We start from the raw sequence: 20,003 nt of genomic DNA, 5'->3' as shown, positions 1-20,003 counted from the left end.
GATATCTTCCTCTGGATTACAATCTGGAGAGGGGTGGGGACGGTTGCCATTGAACCCACCATGGAGCGATGTCTGCATGACATCGTATTGCCGCGCAAAACTCTTCTCTTTTTCTCTACATGTTCAGCATGACTGTGTACAATATCTCACATGCATACGAAAAAATATGGTGAGATTATGTAAGGAGAGCATGTAGAAATTTAGACTGATGGTAACAACCAGTGGATCAATGTTTTTCCATTGAACCAAAATAGCCCTAATGGATCGACGTGAATGTATAGTAATAAGTGATGCAATAAGTGTACAACCTCTTTGACGTGGCCGTGTCGACCTCAGCATCATTGGGTTGGTCGCTGAAGCAGTTGAGGTAGAGGTGGCTGTCGGAGGTGTGGAGGAAGATCTGAGGAATCTGTAGACGGCGTCCAGGGCACTGCTCTATTGTGATGGATCATTCTGTCATTGGAGCAGCTCCGGTGAGCCGTAAGATGTCAAGGCTGAAGCAGCACAAGACAGACATCGTCAATCTCAAGTGGGATTCTAATAGCATCTCCAATAGATGATGTAAAATGGATGTAAAATTAACATCACCAAAAACCACCTGACTACAACAGATGAGGTAAAAACTGTTGACTCTGAACTTAACTGTCAAAACTGAAATTTACTATGGAATCTGAATGCTGCTGTCGAAACTGAACGCAATGGTAGCAGAGAGGCACTTGACATGTAGTTTAGGGAGGGCCTGCCGTTCATCTTCAACCTGCACCCCCCTGAGCCGCCAGCAACCACCGGCCGAACCGCCGGCCCCAGCGCCGCCTTGCCGCCCCGAAACAACTCGCCACCGCCGCCCCGGCTAGCCCTCTAGGCCCCCACCCCCACCCTGAACCCTAAGATAGATAGTGGGGTACCTCTCCGGCGAGCCCCCGTCCCCGCTGCGGGTGGTTCTTCCTTAACTCCGGCGAGCCCCCCAACCCCTGAAAATCGACTGACCCAAAAGTCGATTCAGTCGACTGAAGTGTGGCTTAATCGGAGCAGAGCAGTAGCATGAGCAAGGGAGAGAGCAGCAGCAGCAGCAGCAGCTGGGTGCGCGAGCGATCGAGCGAGAGCTGGAGCAGCAGCAGCAGCAGATCCGGCTGGTATGGATGCCACCGCCGAAGGGGCCTCGCACTGGGGGAGAACCGCCATGGAGATGTCGCCTGCGGAGCCGGCTTTAAGGTAGCCGCTCCATGGGGGTGCGGGATGGAACACCGTCGGCGCCGGGAGGTCGAGTTAAGGATAAGGTGCGATGCGATGAGTGTACAACCTCTTTGGTGGCGTTGAGTAGGCCTCGGCTTCGTCCGAGGAGTCGGTGAGGATGCTGCGGTTCCGGTGGAGCAGGTTAAGGCGGCGCTGTGGGGATGGAGCAGCCGCGATAGACGAGGTGATCGTCGGAGCAGCTCCTTGGAGGTGGAGGACGGGGCGACTAGACCGGCGGGACAGCAAAATGGACGATGGATCCTCATCCGGGGAGGTGGACGAGGGACGTCGAGCTGTTGCGGTGGACGACATCGTCGGGGAAGAGGCTCCAGCTGGGCAGCGGTGACGTGGCGGACGGAGGAGGGTGGGGTTTCGCGGCTGGAGCGGAGAGGTTATGGCGGCCTGGGTTTCGAATGGCGAAAAGGGGGCAATGGGAGGGGGTGAAGCATGACTTAGGAACGCGCTTTTCCAAAATGTAGGGTGTGTTACAAAAGTACCCCCCACCAATTTGAACTAGCGGCCCTTTCGGCTCAGGGTTAGAAGGGGGATTTCGCGTGTCGGGATTTGGCAGCTGGAGGGAGTTTTCGTGCGCGTTGTAATTTCGGGATAGCAAGGCGCGGGTTGTGAAGGCGCCAGTTTTGGGAGCACGATATCTGAATTTTCGGGATATAACAAGACGCGGGTTGAATTTTAGGGACAAACCTAACTTTTAGTAATATTGTACATGTACGTACCAAATCAATTCGCACTTCCCTCAACCAAAAAGAAAACGAAAAAATAAAACTATTCACACCACACAAAGAGAGAGTCTTGCCTCGTTTTACTATACAAATGCTATTCAAAGCTACTCCCTCCTTCCATCTATATAGGGACTAATGTGTTTTTCGATGCTAACTTTGACCAAATATTAGAGCAATGATATATGACATGCAACTTACACAAAGCACACCATTAAATTCGTCTGTGAAAGGTTCTTTCAATGATATAATTTTCACATTGTGCATGTCATGTACTATTAATCTTGTCAATAGTCAAAGGCGGTCTTAAAAATCTCATACGCCCTATATAGATGGAAGGAGGGAGTATGAATCCATGTTATGTCCGATTAAATTTTTTCGCTTGCTGTATAATGCATGTAACCTACTCATACCAACATTTTAGTGCATTCCAATTGTCTATACTACCGCTGCAATTCGAACTAAATTTGAATTCGTTTCTCTATTTCAACAAGAATCTACAATCATGATTGTTGCCAACTTCAACCATCATAGTTTCCTTGCTATCCGCCAGATATAAATCAGACGGCCTATAATGCAGGATGGCAGGCACACCATCATCAACAACTCCGTTTTTTTATAAGAGTAGAGATAAAATATATTAAATATAGTATACCATGTTCATAACCACACCATGTGTATCACCGTTATACATATTCACACATCCGTCGGTTTGAAACACTATGATAAATTCTTCAAATATCCGAATTCGCTTTTTATAATGTATATATGATCTCTATTCGTCTTTTACACCCACACAACCCTTTTATCTTTGTAGCTAGCGCTAACTTTCTCTTGTGCATGCACACGCCTGCATCCCTCTCACCCTCCCTCAGCATTCTCTAGCTCCATCGCGCAAATTCGTCTTTTCACTTTAGGTCGTTCACCCACGGTGTGTGTAGGCCCCCCAGCTCCTTCTTTACGGCACACATCGATCGATATGCCTCTCTAGCCAGGTGTGCCTAGCACAAACACAAGCTTCCCCTCTTCTCTTGTCACCGTCCATGCCTCACTCCCACCACTCTTTTCATCGTTCTCGTACTCGCACACTCCTCCCCCTCGATATAGTATGCCTCTCGTACCACCTCCTACATGCATCCCTCTCTCTCTCTATCCTTCTCCTCGTGCCTCATTTGCTTCTAACACACACATGCATGTATACCGATCGATCTCCCAACATATACCTAGATCGACTTTAACTACCCCCCCATTGATCGACGTACCTCACAAGTTATGTCTCTCCTTTCTCTTACAAAGGGCGATTGATCTTCCTATGTAGTTGCATCTGCTTACCACAGCCACATCGTCCCCCCTCATCATTCGTGCATGCCTCCTGACCCGTCTCTCACACGCATGTGCACAGACAACAAGCAGCCATCTCCTCTCTTATTGATATTGCGGACGTGCCCTCCATTTGTCTAGCAAGCCTATCCCACCATTTGTTAGAAGCAACTCCACTACCACCCCCTCCAACACTCTAGCTCTGTCTCTCTCCCAACCTTATTCATCTCCTGCACATAAGCATGGATGCCGATCGATCTCCCTTAATACATGAGGCAGATCGATCTCCTTAATACATGAGGTAGGCCTCTCTCCTCCTCCACACATATACCAGCCATGGTACATCTATAGTTAATTGGGCCTCCCTCTTCCCCCACCACACACTGATAGTCGAGCGCTGCAGGTAGGTATCCATGCCACAGAGACAAACTGCACATGTCCCATCTCACGTTCCAGTAGGCCAACCACTCTATATCTTTGACGTGGGCACACACAAATTCGATGGCACTCTTTATCGATCGCGCGCGCACACACACACACATCATCCCTCTCTTCGATTCTATGGACACCTCAAGCCGATGATACCTCCACTCTCTTCTCGTGGATCACCCCCTCCATATATATGTTATATCCATGACTCTATTTCACACACATTGCATATGTTAAATTTTTTGATTGACCCCCCCCCCCAAAAAAAACTCTCAAGAACCCACACACTATATCTCTCTAGGTATGTATCTCTCTCACACAACCCCACGTAGGTGGTGTACGTATACAAGAAGAGAATAGGTGCACCGTGCACGTACTCACGCTTCGTGCCCAGCCACACCCGCGCGGGTACACGGTGGAGCTCATTTCTCCGCAGAAGCTGAATTTGTTTTTGAAACATCAAGTGGCCAGAGACTCGAAAACTTATTTGCCCATTAGTAACTTGTCAGGGCGGTGGATTTTAGTTTGTACGATAATGCTGCATCCACCTAAAGTAACGAAAGTTCTTACGTAAACTTCCTAGTAATTCCCTCTTCGTAGGTGCAGCATTACTCCTAACATTTGTAATATCAGTTTGAAACTTATAATATTGTTGTGTCCAATTCCTGCGTTTTCAAAATCCTATGAATCAAACAGGTCATGTGTTGGTGATGATGTTGTGCCTCCCATCTTTCACCAATAGCCGTCAGATCTAGATCTGACGCATACAAACCACTCCAATTTTGCAAAAAGATGCCCGCACTTGTTCCATATTTACAAACAACTCCTTGTCTCTCACAATCAGCCTCATCTCCTCCCCACCACATCTAGGAGTAGAAGTCCGTGGGAAAATCTGGCGCGATGGCCTCTGCCGGAGCCGTCCACCCCCAATCTTGGTGTTCCGTGCAATGCACGGGCATCTACACACGGGAAATTATGTCGAACATGGCTAGTTGTAAGCAGGCTAGCTCTACAGCCATGATGATAGTGACTGCAGACGGTGAGATGACTATGGTATGCCGAACACGGCGCCTATACTCAGGTGTCATCTCCGACGCAGGGTCTTGTCACTTCACTGTGAGGAGCAGCATGTAATAATTTGACCAACGGATAGTACAGTGCTAGTACTCCTACTACTACTCCTACATTGGTAGTACTACTACTAGTACTAGTAGCACCACCGTCTGGATTTAGGAGTACTACCACGTCCATCTGGATTTTAGTATTTGACTAGCACTATCTAGTAATGCATGTCACCAAAAATGTACTACTCCCTTTGTAAATAAATACATGGTGTTTTATTCCTATCGGCAAGAGAACTTAATGTTTTTTTTCTACTCCTAACTAGAGTACTAATAGGATTACATGCAATGAACTAAACACTTCATGTCATGTTTGGTAGTCTCAAGTCATTGAAAGCATGCACGACCCACATCTCTCATTGGTTGATATGTCACGAAATAAGAAACAAGGAGGGAGTTAATGCACCGTGCCTAAGTATTTTGGGATTATTTGGTTTTCGTAAGGTGACTTACACAACATTTTTGTTTACATGCATTAACATTTTATTAGTTAAATCAAAGGTCAAAACTTGGTGCAAAATGCAAAGGGGACCAATAAACCAGTAAACATCAAACTTCTCTCGTTTGGCCCCAACTAGAGGTCCGGTGAGATGACTATGCTGCACCGGCACGGAGGGGGACGCAGCTTCATTGACTTACGGCAACTGCCTTTGGGTGAATGACACGTGGCCCCAGGGGGTGACTGGCCCACCTATCATACAGCCAAAGGCAGGTGTAGTAGAGGGCTGAGAAGTAGTATGAAATCCTACGCACCCACGCACGCTAACCAAGGGCTGAGTGATCACTCGAATCGCAAGATAAGTTGACTAGAAGCTATGCTAGACCCATGGAGGCGATGAGCGCGAGCATCAGCCGGCTGTGCCAGATGGTCCATGATACCGGCATGCGGCCCGGCTCCGAGGAACGTCTCCAGGTAGTATTGCTTGAGGCCGCCAGGGCGAGGGGCCGCTTGGACGACAACTTCGTCTCCTTGTTCGATGAGGTCCTCGTCGGTTTCCTCGACAAGTTCACCATCGTCAAGAAGCTTGTGGATGACTTTGACGTAAGCCTCCAGCCGACGCGCCCAGGCTCTGCGATGCCCGCCACCCTCAACAGCAACTATGGTAACAACCTCTTCGACGCACCGGTGGCCCTGCGACTGCCTGCCATCACGCCGGAGAATGTCCACCTCAAGGTCGCGCTCGCCGCGCAGCGCCTGGCACAGCAAGACACCATCAACATAATCACCCACGTCTACGCGCAAATCGTCCACACGGACTACTACATGCAAGAGGAGGACGATAGGACGATGGCCTTCTTGGAGCGCAAGGCAACCTTGGACAGCACTGTTCAGAAGCACGTGGAGCTCGCCGCCAATGCCGCTGCTCCTCACACGTCGGTTGGTGACCTGGCGCACTACAGCATGAGGATGTCGTTGAACATTGATGGATCAGTATGTATTTTTATATTTCTGTCAAATCCATGTAGTAGTATATGATACTACAGTAATTATCTTACCTTTCGCATCAACTTCATAATTTTCGTACGTACTCCATGCATGAACGGCGCCAGAACCAAACTTCTCATTACTCTAGGCAAAATCGTTATTTTCTATCTATCTGTCGCGCCATGGAGCAGAACCAAATTTTACAACTTACGAGTTCAAAAGGAAAAGCCTGCCGTGTTCGTGTCGCACCCCCACACGGTTGGTCCGGCACGCCGCTCAAGCGGGAATGCGTGCGGTGTTGCATTTTCACTTACAAGTGGGACCGCAGTTGAGCAAACCGACTATCGGCAAACCCCCCACCCCTCCCACCGCGTGATGGCTGAGAAAACAGGAGGGAGAAGAGATGGATGTAGCACGGACTCCAAGAAAATTAGTGTCGGATGGGACTCGTGCGGGTGGCGTGTGTCGTACTGCTAGACGTGAATGCTAGTTATGACCCATGCCACCCCACTATATCGAGCCTATATCGAGGTACGTAGAACAAATTTCCTGCGGTCCGTGCTCAGCCCTCCTCTATCTCTCTTCTCAGCCAGCCAGCGAATGCGCGGAGCCCATCGTCTGTTTGCTCACATGCGGCCCCACATGTCAGTGAAAACGCAAGAGGACCCACTGAAACTGCACATCTTTCACCTTGACGTGCTGGTGATGAAAAACAAATCCAATAAAGATCTTCGGTGGCCGCTTTTGGAGTTACTCAAGAGTAGTAAGATCCTATTTATAGTTTAACCCAAGATGCACATCTCGTGGCTTCAACTACCACTCTATTTTCTTTCATGACACGACCTGGATGCTGGATGTCCCACGTGTCGGCAAAAGGAGGAAGAACCCGACCAAATCTTCGGTTCTGCTATCGGATTAGACTAGTTGTGCTAACTTAAATTTTTTATTATGTACTCCCTCCGTTCTAAAATACTTGACTTCCATTTGTCCAAAAATGGATGTAGCTATATACTAAGACATGTCTAGATATAGATATATTTTGACAAATAGAAGGCATGTATTGTGCAACGGAGGGAGTAGAATGGATGCAAGTTTTTGTATTGGGAAGAAGAGTACATCCATATATTGATAGAGCGCAATTTAGTAGATGTTCTATCACTTTTAGCTAGCACAGAGGCTAGAGATGAGATTAGTTCACTCATTGATACTCCTACTAGAATAGAGGCTAGACATAAGACTAGATGCGAGGAAGCAACGTCTACTTCTTTACACTCGAAGAAGAAAGAAGCACGCAAGATCGAGCCTCCGTAGATCAACAATGAATGCATCGAGAAGGCACTAATCCAACTTACAGGAGTAGTAAAATGTATTATTGTGGTTCTTGTTTTCTTTGGTCTTGCTTTTCTAGTCAAAATTATCGTTGGAGTTCGTGCAAAATGGAGGTGCATTTGGGGTCGTGCGTTGGAGTTGGCCTTACAAGTGGGACCGCAGTTGAGGAAACCGACTATCGGCAAACCCCCACCTCGCCCACCACGCGATGGCTGAAGTTAGAGAAATGACGACGTTGAAGAGATTGCTCTAGCACGGACTCCAAGAAATAATATGGTGTCAGATGTCATGGTGGTGGCGTGTGCCGTACTCCTAGACGTGAATGCTTGTTCTGGCCCATGCCACCCTACTACTCCTACAACTTACTCCTACTAGTATACAGTATACTAGCATCGAGGATTCGAGGTGCTGGTTACGTACAACGAACACATTAACATATGGCTACAGTAAAAACACCCGCCCGACGCGCGAAGCATGTGAAGCTAGTACAAATTTAGAGAAGCGACTCGAAAGCCATTCATAAACTTAGTAAGTTTATCACAGGCATATCATTTTATTACGTACAACAGGTCATCAACCCACATCAACAACGAGGATACATTATAAATACTAAAGTTTTCACCACACAACAAATAACAAGCCACGAAATGAACTTCAACTCAACCATTCCGCGCTGTTGGAAATGCTTGCTTTGAACCACAAGTGATTCTCTGGGACGGGCCATCCGTTGTCGATCTGGAGACCAACGCAGGACCGATCATCCAGGCTGAAGCGGCCTACTATATCAGTACCAGGGTAGGGAACCACCCAAATGTCCGAGGTATAGACACAGTTGCTTCTCATAAATGTGTCAACAGCAGACGGATCGCCTTTCACCATCATCGGATAGTTTTGTCCAAGGAAGAGCGAGTTTTCTCCAAGACTATCAATTCTATGCCAGGGAGAAGGAGTTGGCGCTAGCACACTAGTATCCATCCCAAATACCATGCAATGGGTGTTGGAATAGGTCCGGAGAGTGCGACCATGGGAGACACCTGCTTCCTTAGCAGTAACATCAGCAGTGGGCTGTATACACACAAGAAGAGGTGATCCATCGGAATTAGTTGCCAGGTGCCACAGAGTATATGGGCGCTGCTCGTGATCATCACCATCGGCATCACCCCCTTGGTTATAAAAATATTCAAGTATAGGTGGTGGGCTGTTCAAAGGACCTTGGAAACACAAGAAGAAGGTTAATTAGTAGAGGGAAACTTGCTAACCCGCATGCATGTGGATGAAACAATTATAATTACGGTGGAAGACAAACGTACTGAAACTACTAGGATGCCTGCAAAAACAGTGCCACGAGTGGTGGCGGCAAACACAAGGCCCTCGTATTGAATTGCATCACAGTACTCATCCGTGTACAGAAAACTGATTTTTGAGCAATATCCATTGAGTCAAACCACGAAGGACGGCAACAAGCTTGTCGAAGATAGCAACAATCTTGATAGTTGTTGTAATTCGAAGAGCGGTTGAGAACTCAACAAATTGCTATCTTCCGTAGAAGACAATCACCATGATCGTATTTGAACGTGTGTACATTACCGGTGTGTTCAACCTCTGGGCAGTGTGCTGAGATTTTTGGAAGTGGAACCCGGTGACGAGTGTACACATTCACAAGTTCCCACTCGCAGTTGGACCCAATGTAAACAACCCAATCTCCATTTGCGCCTGCCCAAGCCTTGCCCTCAAGTGATGGCATCTTAACATCATACGTATCATTATCAAGCGGCATCAACTAGCACAGGGCGAGGCCTCCGTCGTGCCGGCACCAGTCATCAGGGTCACGACGAAGAAGATAGGGGAGATCAAACCGCTCCTTGACTCTTGGGTTCTTTGTAATGATGTTATTAGTTGAGTCGAGAATGAGCTTGAATGAACCTGCCATGCTAGCCGAGGTGATGACGTCGCACCGATCAATGAGTTCCTCCACCACGTCATCTTTCAGATCGGGGCAAGAATAACGGGGTCGTTTCCGGCCTGTTCCCTCCATGGAGAAGACGATCGAACAATGGCAGAAGAAAGGGTGAAGGGCTGAAGTAAAATGGAGGAGGGAGAGGAAGAGCGTGCGACATCAGTTCCAAATCGAGAGGGAAAGGCGAAGAGTCGGTGGACGGTTGCGAGTTTGCCATGGTTCACGAAGAGGCGCCCCGGCCTACACGTCCATTCGGAAATACTCCTACTACTCGCCATCGTCTCACTGATATGTTGGAACGGGACCACATGTCAACGAAACATGGTGTGTAATTTCTCGTACAAAATGCGATCTGGCCGTGTTGGCCCGAGGTGCCGCATTAGTTATCGACCTTTATTTTGTTAATGGCGTGCCGATCAGTTTTGAAGCACGACTAACTGGTACTGTACGTGGAGAGGATGACAGCAGGGACCCGCCAAGGTCATGGCAGTACGCAAGCAAGTGCCTCCTTATTTCAAGCCAATAAAAAATGGCTCCTCCTAGTGGATTTCTGACATCTGGGTCCCATGCCATTGTCAACGTAGTCAATAAAAGAGAGAATTGCACGACGAGCGGCTAACACCAGGGACCCAGCAGCTCACCCAGTTATTTTTGTTTTGGGTTAATTTGATAAATGCCACTCCAAATCTGGTGTATCCGAGAAATGCCACTGCAATTTCCAAACTTTGAAAAACGCCATTTCATGCCATTTCTAGTGGCATTTTTCGAAGTCTGGAGTGGCATTTTTTCAAAGTTTGCAAACTGCAGTGGCGTTTTTCAAAGTTTGCAAAAATTGCAGTGGCATTTTTCAAAGTTTGGAAATTGCAGTGGCATTTTTATGAATCGCCATAATTGGAGTGGCATTTATCTAATTTCATTTTGAGACAGAAGTAGGGTGTCAAGTGGGCTGTGCGGGACACTCTGGCCTGTCTAGACAGCCTTTTCTTTTATATTTACCACATACCAGCCCAGTAGTTTTTTTCTTTCTAAAAATGGCTAGCCCAGTTCTTTTGTGATTTGTCAAGTAAGTCGCTTTATCAGGCCTGTTGGGCTGCAAATCTTTCAAGACGAGGAGAGCTTCATTGGGATGGCCGATAAAATGGCCTATCAGTAATGAGAAATGGGCTGTACATTTTTAGAACACATCAAACCAGCAATTATTTTCAAATATCTTTTTTCATTTTGAGATTTTAAATTGCATTGATTTTTATGCATGGACAATTTATTGGATTTTATATTGATATACATTTATTTTTTAAATCAGTCTGAATGTGACTCGAAATATCGGGATTAAAAACAGTTTAGACCGCACCGACATATGCAAAATTTCGTATAATTTTTTAACCGTGGCCACAATATGGGCTATAATGCTAACATAAAGAATATGGGCTCCAAAAAACCCGTAAGAATTAGCAAATGGGCTGTAAATTATTTGAAATAATGCCAGATGGGCTGTATGCTGTTTTCCACAGATTTGAGGCTTTCCACAGATGGCATGTATACTGTTGGATGTCCATCCAACGGCCGTCGTGCTTCTTCAATCTCTGCTCTTCCTGCTCCAGCCGCTCAAACAAGCGCTGGCGGGACTGCCTGCTCCCTCCTCCCCACGGCCGGCTGTGCTGTCGCGCAGGCCTCACCGCCCCACCATAGTCCCATCACTGGCCTAGCCATCCCTCTACTCACCCACACCTGCTGTTATTCTCCGGCGACGGCAGACAAACCAGTAAACCCTCATACAGTCGTACTCCCCTCCGTGTGGGAAACAAAAACAATGGCGGAGTCTTCCCTGCCTCCGTGTCATTCCCTTCCTAGGCCTTGCCGTCGTCCACCGCCCTGGTGCTCTCGGCGTGGCGTGGTCAGCATGGTCAACGACGGACATGCATCTGAAGTGGACTGTAAATGGAGAGGCTAACAGCTGGGTCCACGGCCGCACGCAAGGAAATGCCTCCTTATTACGCGCAAAATAATGATTTCCTCCACCTGACATCTGGGACCCACCGAAACAGCCTCTGTATTTCGTGAAAAAAACGTTACCGCCGCTGACAGCTCGGACCCACCAGCTATATCTTGGCACGCAAGGAAGTACCTCCTTATTACGCACAAAAAAAATGAATACTCCCCCTACTAGCTGGGACCCAGTATAGTGGGCCTACTAAGTTGATGGGGACGAAGGGCTTTGTCAACTTAGTCAATATGCACGATTCTAGCTCGACTGACCGTATGATGTCCATCCAACAGCCGTAGTGCTTCTTCAACCTCTGGTCTTCTTGCTCCAGCCGTCCAAAGCAGCGCCGGTCGTGCCGCCTGCTCCTGACTCCCGTGGCCGGTTGTGCTGCCGCGGAGGCCTCACCGCCCCATACTATTCCCACCGCTAGCCAGACCATCCCTCCACTCCACTCACCCACACCCCCTGTTATTCTGCGGCGACGGCAGCGCAGCCGAACCAGTGAACCCTCGTACTTCTCTCCGCGTGGGCATCCACTGCCATGTCTTCCCTAGCTCCGCGTCGTCCCCTTCCTAGGCCTCGCCGTCGTCCACCGCCGTGGTTAATGTGGTCAACGACTGAATTCCATCAGAAGAATACTGTACGTGGAGAGGCTGACAGCTGGGTCCACGGCAGCCGCAAGGAAGTGCCTCCTTATTACGCAGAAAATAATTATTCCTCCACCTGACAGCAGGGACCCACCGGACGCCCACCAGTATATCACGAAAAAAACATTTACCCCTGACTGCTGGGACCCACCCAACGGGCCACCGTATTTCGCGAAAAAAACGTCCCCCCTGCTGTCAGCTCGGACCCACCGGAAGTGCCTTCTTATTAAGCACAAAAAATGAATACCCCCTGCTAGCTGGGACCCACCTTGGTGGGAGGCTGACTTGTGGGCCTACTAAGTTGACGGGGATGGAGGGCTTTGTCAACTTAGTCAATATGCACAATTCTAGCTCCAGTGACCGTACGATGTCCATCCAATGACCGTAGTGCTTCTTCAACCTCTGGTCTTCTTGCTCCAGCTGCCCAAACCAGCGCCGGTCGTGCCTCATGCTCCTGCCTCCCGTGGCCGCCTGCGATGCGGCGGAGGCCTCACCGCCCCCTACTACTCCCACCGCTGGCCAGGCCATCCCTCTACTCACCCACACCCCCTTTTATTCTGCGGCAACGGCAGCCTCACACCGCAGCGAACCAGTGAACCCTCGTACTCCTCTACGCGTGGGCATCCAGTGTCGCGTCTTCCCCGGCTCCGCGTTGTCCCCTTCCTAGGCCTCCCCATCGTCCATCGCCCTGGTGCTCTCGGCGCGGCGTGGTCAACGTGGTCAAGGAACGACTTCCATCGGACGTGGACTGTATGTGGAGAGGCTGACAGCTGGGTCCACGGCCGCAGCAAGGAAGTGCCTCCTTATTACGTGCAAAATAATTATTCCTCCACCTGACAGCGGGGACCCACCGGACGGGCCATCATATTTCATGAAAAAAACGTTTGCCCCTGACTGCTAGGACCCACCAGCTACATCTTCGCACGCAAGGAAGTGCCTCACAGTCGGGACCCACCTGGTCGAAGCGTACGTAGCGTTGTCATTCTGGTCGCGAACGTGTACGTACATAGATATTGGTGGATGTAGAGGCGCGCACGTGTCGTAGTAGAGGCGCGCACGTAGCATGTACACGTACGTACAGCGGCCAGGGTGCAAGAAAGAAAATACGGCCACGTATGTGTACATACGGGCGGGGTCTCAAACGCTTACTCGCGCATACGTACGGCCAGGGCTCGTGTACATGGCTGGGTCAGAACAGAGAAACAGCATCGTCGTCATGTTCATGGGGAGGCAATGGAATGTGTCGTGTTCATGGGGAGGCAACGAAATGTGCCGTGTTCATCGGGAGGGCTTGGATGGAACAGACGATTGAAACAAGGCCTGGCGTACCACAGAACGGAGGAATCGGCCTTGTGTTCGACCGGCCACGTTCGAAACGGGATCCTATTGATCGGGAGGGGTCTGGCGTACCGCAAACAGAGGAAATGGACCTCCTATGGTCGAAACGGGGGTCCTGTTCATCGGGAGGGGTGTGGCGTATCGCAAAACGGAGGAAACGGACTTGTGTTGGAGCGCTACGGTCGAAATAGGGGTCCTGTTCATCAGGAGGGGTGTGGCGTACCGCAAAACGGGACTCCACGGGATACTGTTCATCTCCACCGTCGACCCCCTCCAGCATCCACAAGCTACTGTACATCCATCGTCGACCTCCTCCAGCCTCCACCTGCGACTGTTCATCCACGGGCTCCTGTTCATCCAGCCTCCACTGCGCGCTACTCCACCGGCTACTGTTCAACCAGCCCTCTCCACGGGCTCCTGTTCAACCACCCCTCCACGGGCTACTGTTCATCCTGTCCTCCACCTTCTACTGTTCATCCTGCCCTTCACGGGGTGGTCCTGTTCATCCAGCTCTCCACGGGGTCCTGTTCATCCAGCCCCAACCGGCTCGATCGATCGGGGTCCTGTTCATCCAGAGGCAACACCACGGGGTCCTGTTCATCCACCCCCACCGGGAACTGTTCATCCAACCCCCCCCCCCCCCGCGCAACGCTCATTGTTCATCCAGAGGCAGCATCGACCGGCTTCAGTTAGCAGCAGTAGCGAAGGAATCGCTCGATCGGGTTCAGTTAACAGCCATCGATCGACCGCTCGGGTTCAGTAACGCGTAGCTTGCAGTGCAATCGCTCGGGTTCAGTTAGAGCCCAATGCCTCGCTCGGGTTTAGTTAGAGCCAATGCATCGCACACACGTGCATACGTGTACGAGAGAAGCGCGCATCGCTCGGCCCCCGACCTCCCACTGTAACCGGGAACTCCCCGAAATTTTCCTCCCCCTCGCTTCTACCACGTTTTTTTCCGTCATGGACGGCCCAAAGAATGTCATGCAGCTGCGTCTCCAGCCCGCCCAAGACGAAAAGCCCATTTTCTGTCATGATTTTTTGTCATAGAAGTAGGAGCCCACCACATCTATGATGATACTGGGTTTTGTCACAATTATCGTCATAGAAGTGTCATATGTATGGCAGAAATTTTTTTCATTCGGCCCAAAATGTCACGGATGTGTCTTTTTTGTAGTGAAAAATAGGATTTTGTAGCGTTGGTTTCATGGTCTGCAGGGCCACCAGGTGGGGACAACCCATCTGGGCACGCCGGGAGAGGGGGGCATGCCCTGGTGGGTTGTGCCCACCCAGGTGCCCCTCTCCGGTGGATCTTGGCTCCAGAAATTCTTGTTTATTGTATAAAAATCCTCGCAAAGTTTCGTTCCATTCCGAGAACTTTTATTTCTGCACAAAAACAAGACCGTGGTAGTTCTGCTGAAAATAACGTCAGTCCGGGGTTAGTTTCATTCAAATCATGCAAATTAGAGTCCAAAACAAGAGGAAAGCGTTAGGAAAAGTAGATACGTTGGAGATGTATCAACTCCCCCAAGTTTAAACCTTTGCTAATCCTCAAGCAATTCAGTTGATAAAATGAAAGTGAAAAATAAAAACTTTTACGAACTCTTTTGCACTTGTTTGCATAAATAAGCTTAAACAACACCGAGGTTTCCAGCCAACATTATAACTAACCATGCCAACAATAACTCTTAAAGATTATATTAACTCATATCAATGACATAATCAGCTAGCGAGCAATAATAAGACATATCGAACGGCTACACGTTGTTAAAACAACCATGATATAATATGACAATAGTGGTATCTCGCTAGCCCTTTCTGAGACCGCAAAACATAAATGCAGAGCACCTCCAAAGTCCAAGCAGCGACTAAACATTGTAATTCATGGTAGAAAAGATCCAGTCATGATGCACCCAACATTAACTACAAACAATGCATAAGTCATGACAGCTGTGCTCTCTCAGTTTCTAGCGCTTGTTTTAGAAGGTGATGACACAACATAGAAGTAAATAGATTGTCCCATCGCAGAGGGAAGTAGTGATTTGTAGAGGTGCCAGAGCTTAAAATTTTAATGCAGAGATAAATGATATTTTGAGACATACACCCTTCTCATTTACCTCATGACTATTAGTTATCAATATCTCCCATGCTAAACAGGCTAGTAGCGGTTCCCAAGCGATAAAAGTAAAGGTTTTGACTCCATTGGGAGTTTTTGTTTGATTATTTGAGCGATTAACTCTTTTTGTATTTTGCAGTTTGGGACTAGGCATCCCTATTACCTCCCTTTTCTCGTGCGATGGCGAGTGAATAAACACTCAACCTGAGAATAACCCACTTAGCATGGAAGATACCGACTACTGCATGTCTTTCCATGAATGATCTAGGCACACAAAACGGATATTTTTTAGAAGTTTTTTAGAGGTGGGCAAATTTACTTAGGACGGCAAGGTAATACCGCATATAGGTAGGTATGGTGGATTCATCTGGAATAACTTTGGGTTCAAGGTTTTTGATGTACAAGCAGAATTCCCACTTAGTATAAGCGAAGGCTAGCAATTAGATCGAGAAGCGGCCAACTAGAGAGCAATAACGATCATGAACATGCATTATGTGTAAGTAACATTGGACACTAGCATCAGTAGGATATGAACACCATGAACATAAATATCATAGGCTATGATGGTTTTGATTCAACTACATGCATGAACATGTGCCAAGTCAAGCCACTCAAACATTCAGAGGAGGATACCATATCATCATACTACATCACAATCATTTTAACGCAATGTTGATATCCAAGATAAATCATTATTCACTCCCAGCTACTTATGCATGGCATGAGAAACTATAATCTCTAATTGTCATTGCAAACATGTTTAATCATAATGGGCTGAATCATGGATACTAGGTTAAACATATTTACACAAATAGAACAAGTCGAGTTCATACCAGTTTCTCTCTGCCACGGCTAGTTTATCGAATATCATCATTATTGCCTTTCACTTGCATGACCGAACGATGTGAAAATAATAATAGTGCAAGAGTGCCATGGACTAAGCTGGAATCTGCAAACATTTTATTCAGCAGGAGAAGATAAAGTAAAAGGCCCTTTATTAGTTCAACAATTATTCATATGAGAGCCACTCAACATTTTCATCGTGGTCTTCTCCTCAGTACAACTCGAATAAAAGAAAAGAAATTCAGAGAAACACACCAAAATATTTTTGGAATTTTTGGTTTTCTTGAACAAGCAAATAAAAGGGGAAAGCAAAAATGAGAAAAACTATTTACACGGGAAAGCTCCCAACAAACAAAATAAGAACAAGGAAATCTTTTTGGGTTTCTTTTTAATGCTACAGCTAAGCATGCATGGAAAATAAACTAAGTACAACTAATTTTTTTTGGTTTTTCTAAAGTTTTTCAAACACACAAGAAGAAAGGAAGAAAAATAAAATTTAAACATGGATGATACAATGAAAAAGTGTGAACACCGACCAGATGAATAAGTGAACATGAATGTAATGTTGGTGAGAAACACGTACTCCCCCAACCTTAGGTTTTTGGCCTAACTTGGTAGTAGATCAGTAATCTGGATAGTAGTTGGCGTGGTAGCTCACGGAGGCTCTCGGTGTGGATGCCTCAGCTTGCTGTGCTACCTCCACTAATGTGTTGTGATCTCGGGCCTCGCTCTCAAGAACAAAATATATTCCTTTGATGTGATAATCAAAAAGAGCGGGCATAGGCAAATATGTGTGCACAATAGATGTTTGGTTAAACAACAGATTAGAAGTGAAGTTGTCAACCTTTCCCTTGAGAATGTTATGTTCCTTTAGGTTGGCAAAATCTAAAATACTGCATGGGTAGGATAGGATCACAGGGCAAGGGTGCAACACCCATCCCTCGTGCTAAACGCGTAGCATATATTCCACCATAGAAATATCCACTATTAGCGTTGTGCTGAAGTCTGCATGCAACAATCGCTACAATGTTATAATTCCTTTCACCGGTGAGAGCGGTGTGGATGAGGCTCAAGTATGGAGCACAGAGTGTACTACAATCTTGCTTGCCTACTATACATTTCCCATTAAATAATGCAAAGTACTGAATTGTGGGAAAATGAATGCTCTTTATTCTACCTTGTGTCTCTCCTCTGTTTTCACCGTAACAAAGACTAGTCAAGAATGTTTGGTACTCAGCCTTTGACGGTTCGTCAAGCAAGCCCCAATACGGGAGTTTGCAGTGGTAAGAAAATTTCTCTAGTGATATGGTAAATGGGTTATCATAAAGCATAAACGACACCCTAGACTCACGGGGAAATAATTTAAATCCTTTGACAAATGACTCAGTGAGAAGGTGGCATTGTTCACACTTATCTGAAAGGTAGGGACCAAGACCGGTATTGTGAACATATTTCTCAAATTATTCTTTAATGCCCACACGTATCATATACTCATCGCAAGGCCATAAGCATGTTTTGGTGGCAGCATCTCGAGTGGAACTTTCACTTAGTTCAACATATGACCGGCGAGCGGAGCTGTCACTAGAGGATGCCCCCGAGGATCGCCTCCTCAAGGAACTCCTTCCAAACAAGTTCATCATGTCCGCGCACAAATTTTAAATTCATCAACTTCATACCGTTCAAAAATGATCCATTAATAAGGTTGATCAAGTCTTATTAACAACCACTTTTGATTAGCATGAAACCGAAGAACTTTCGTAAATCACTAAGTGATACGTCTCCAATGTATCTATAACTTTTGATTCCTCCATGCTATATTATCTACTGTTTTGGACATTATTGGGCTTTATTATCCACTTTTATATTATTTTTGGGACTCACCTATTAACTGGAGGCCCAGCCCAGAATTGTTGTTTTTTGCCTATTTCAGAGTTTCGCAGAAAAGGAATATCAAATGGAGTCCAAACGGAATGAAACCTTGGGGAACGTGATTTTCAGAACGAACATGATCCAAGAGACTTGGAACCTATGTCAAGAAGTAAAGGAGGAAGCCACGAGGTAGGGGGCGCGCCTACCCCCCCCCCCCCCCCGCCCCCCCCCCCCCCCCCCCCCAGGCGCGCCCTCCACCCTCGTGGGCCCCTTGTTGCTCCACCGACGTACTCCTTCCTCCTATATATACCTACGTACCCCCAAACGATCAGAAAGGCAGCCAAAAACCTAATTCCACCGCCACAACCTTCTGTATCCACGAGATCCATCTTGGGGCCTGTTCCGGAGCTCCGCCGGAGGGGGCATCCATCATGGAGGGCTTCTACATCAACACCATAGCCTCTCCGATGAAGTGTGAGTAGTTTACCTCAGACCTTCGGGTCCATAGTTATTATCTAGATGGCTTCTTCTCTCTTTTTGGATCTCAATACAATGTTCTCCCCCTCTCTTGTGGAGATCTATTCGATGTAATCTTCTTTTTTGCGGTGTGTTTGTTGAGACCGATGAATTGTGGGGTTATGATCAAGATTATCTATGAACAATATTTGAATCTTCTCTGAATTCTTTTATGTATGATTGGTTATCTTTGAAAGTCTCTTCGAATTATCAGTTTGGTTTGGCCTACTAGATTGATCTTCCTTGCAATGGGAGAAGTGCTTAGCTTTGGGTTCAATCTTGCGTTGTCCTTTCCCAGTGACAGTAGGGGAAACAAGGCACGTATTGCATTGTTGCCATCGAGGATAACAAGATGGTTTTTTATCATATTGCATAAATTTATCCCTCTACATCATGTCATCTTGCTTAAGGCGTTACTCTGTTTTCATGAACTTAATACTCTAGATGCATGTTGGATAGCGGTCGATGAGTGGAGTAATAGTAGTAGATGCAGGCAGGAGTCGGTATACTTGCCTCAGACGTGATGCCTATATACATGATCATACCTAGATATTCTCATAACTATGCTCAATTCTGTCAATTGCTCAACAGTAATTCATTCACCCACCGTAAAATACTTATGCTCTTGAGAGAAGCCACCAGTGAAACCTATGGCCCCCGGGTCTATCTTCATCATATTAATCTTCCAATACTTAGTTATTTCCTTTGCTTTTTTACTTTGCTTTTATTTTACTTTGCATCTTTATCACAAAAATACCAAAAATATTATCCTATCATATCTATCAGATCTCACTCTCGTAAGTGATCGTGAAGGGATTGACAACCCCTTATCGCGTTGGTTGCGAGGTGTTATTTGTTTTGTGCAGGTATGAGGGACTCGCGCGTAGCCTCCTACTGGATTGATACCTTGGTTCTCAAAAACTGAGGGAAATACTTACGCTACTTTGCTGCATCATCCTTTCCTCTTCATGGAAATCCAACGCAGTGCTCAAGAGGTAGCAAGAAGATTTCTAGCGCTATTGCCAGGGAGGTTCGTGCAAGTCAAGATTTGACTCCCGACAATGAGCCATTCCTGGCGCCGTTGTCGGGGAGTCTACTCAAAAGTCAACATACCAAGTACCCATCACAACCCTTATCTCCC

This window comes from Triticum urartu, chromosome 2 (genome assembly GCF_003073215.2).
Source record: "Triticum urartu cultivar G1812 chromosome 2, Tu2.1, whole genome shotgun sequence".
In the NCBI taxonomy this organism is placed as follows: Eukaryota; Viridiplantae; Streptophyta; class Magnoliopsida; order Poales; family Poaceae; genus Triticum; species Triticum urartu.
Note: the sequence above shows the minus strand (reverse complement) of the source record.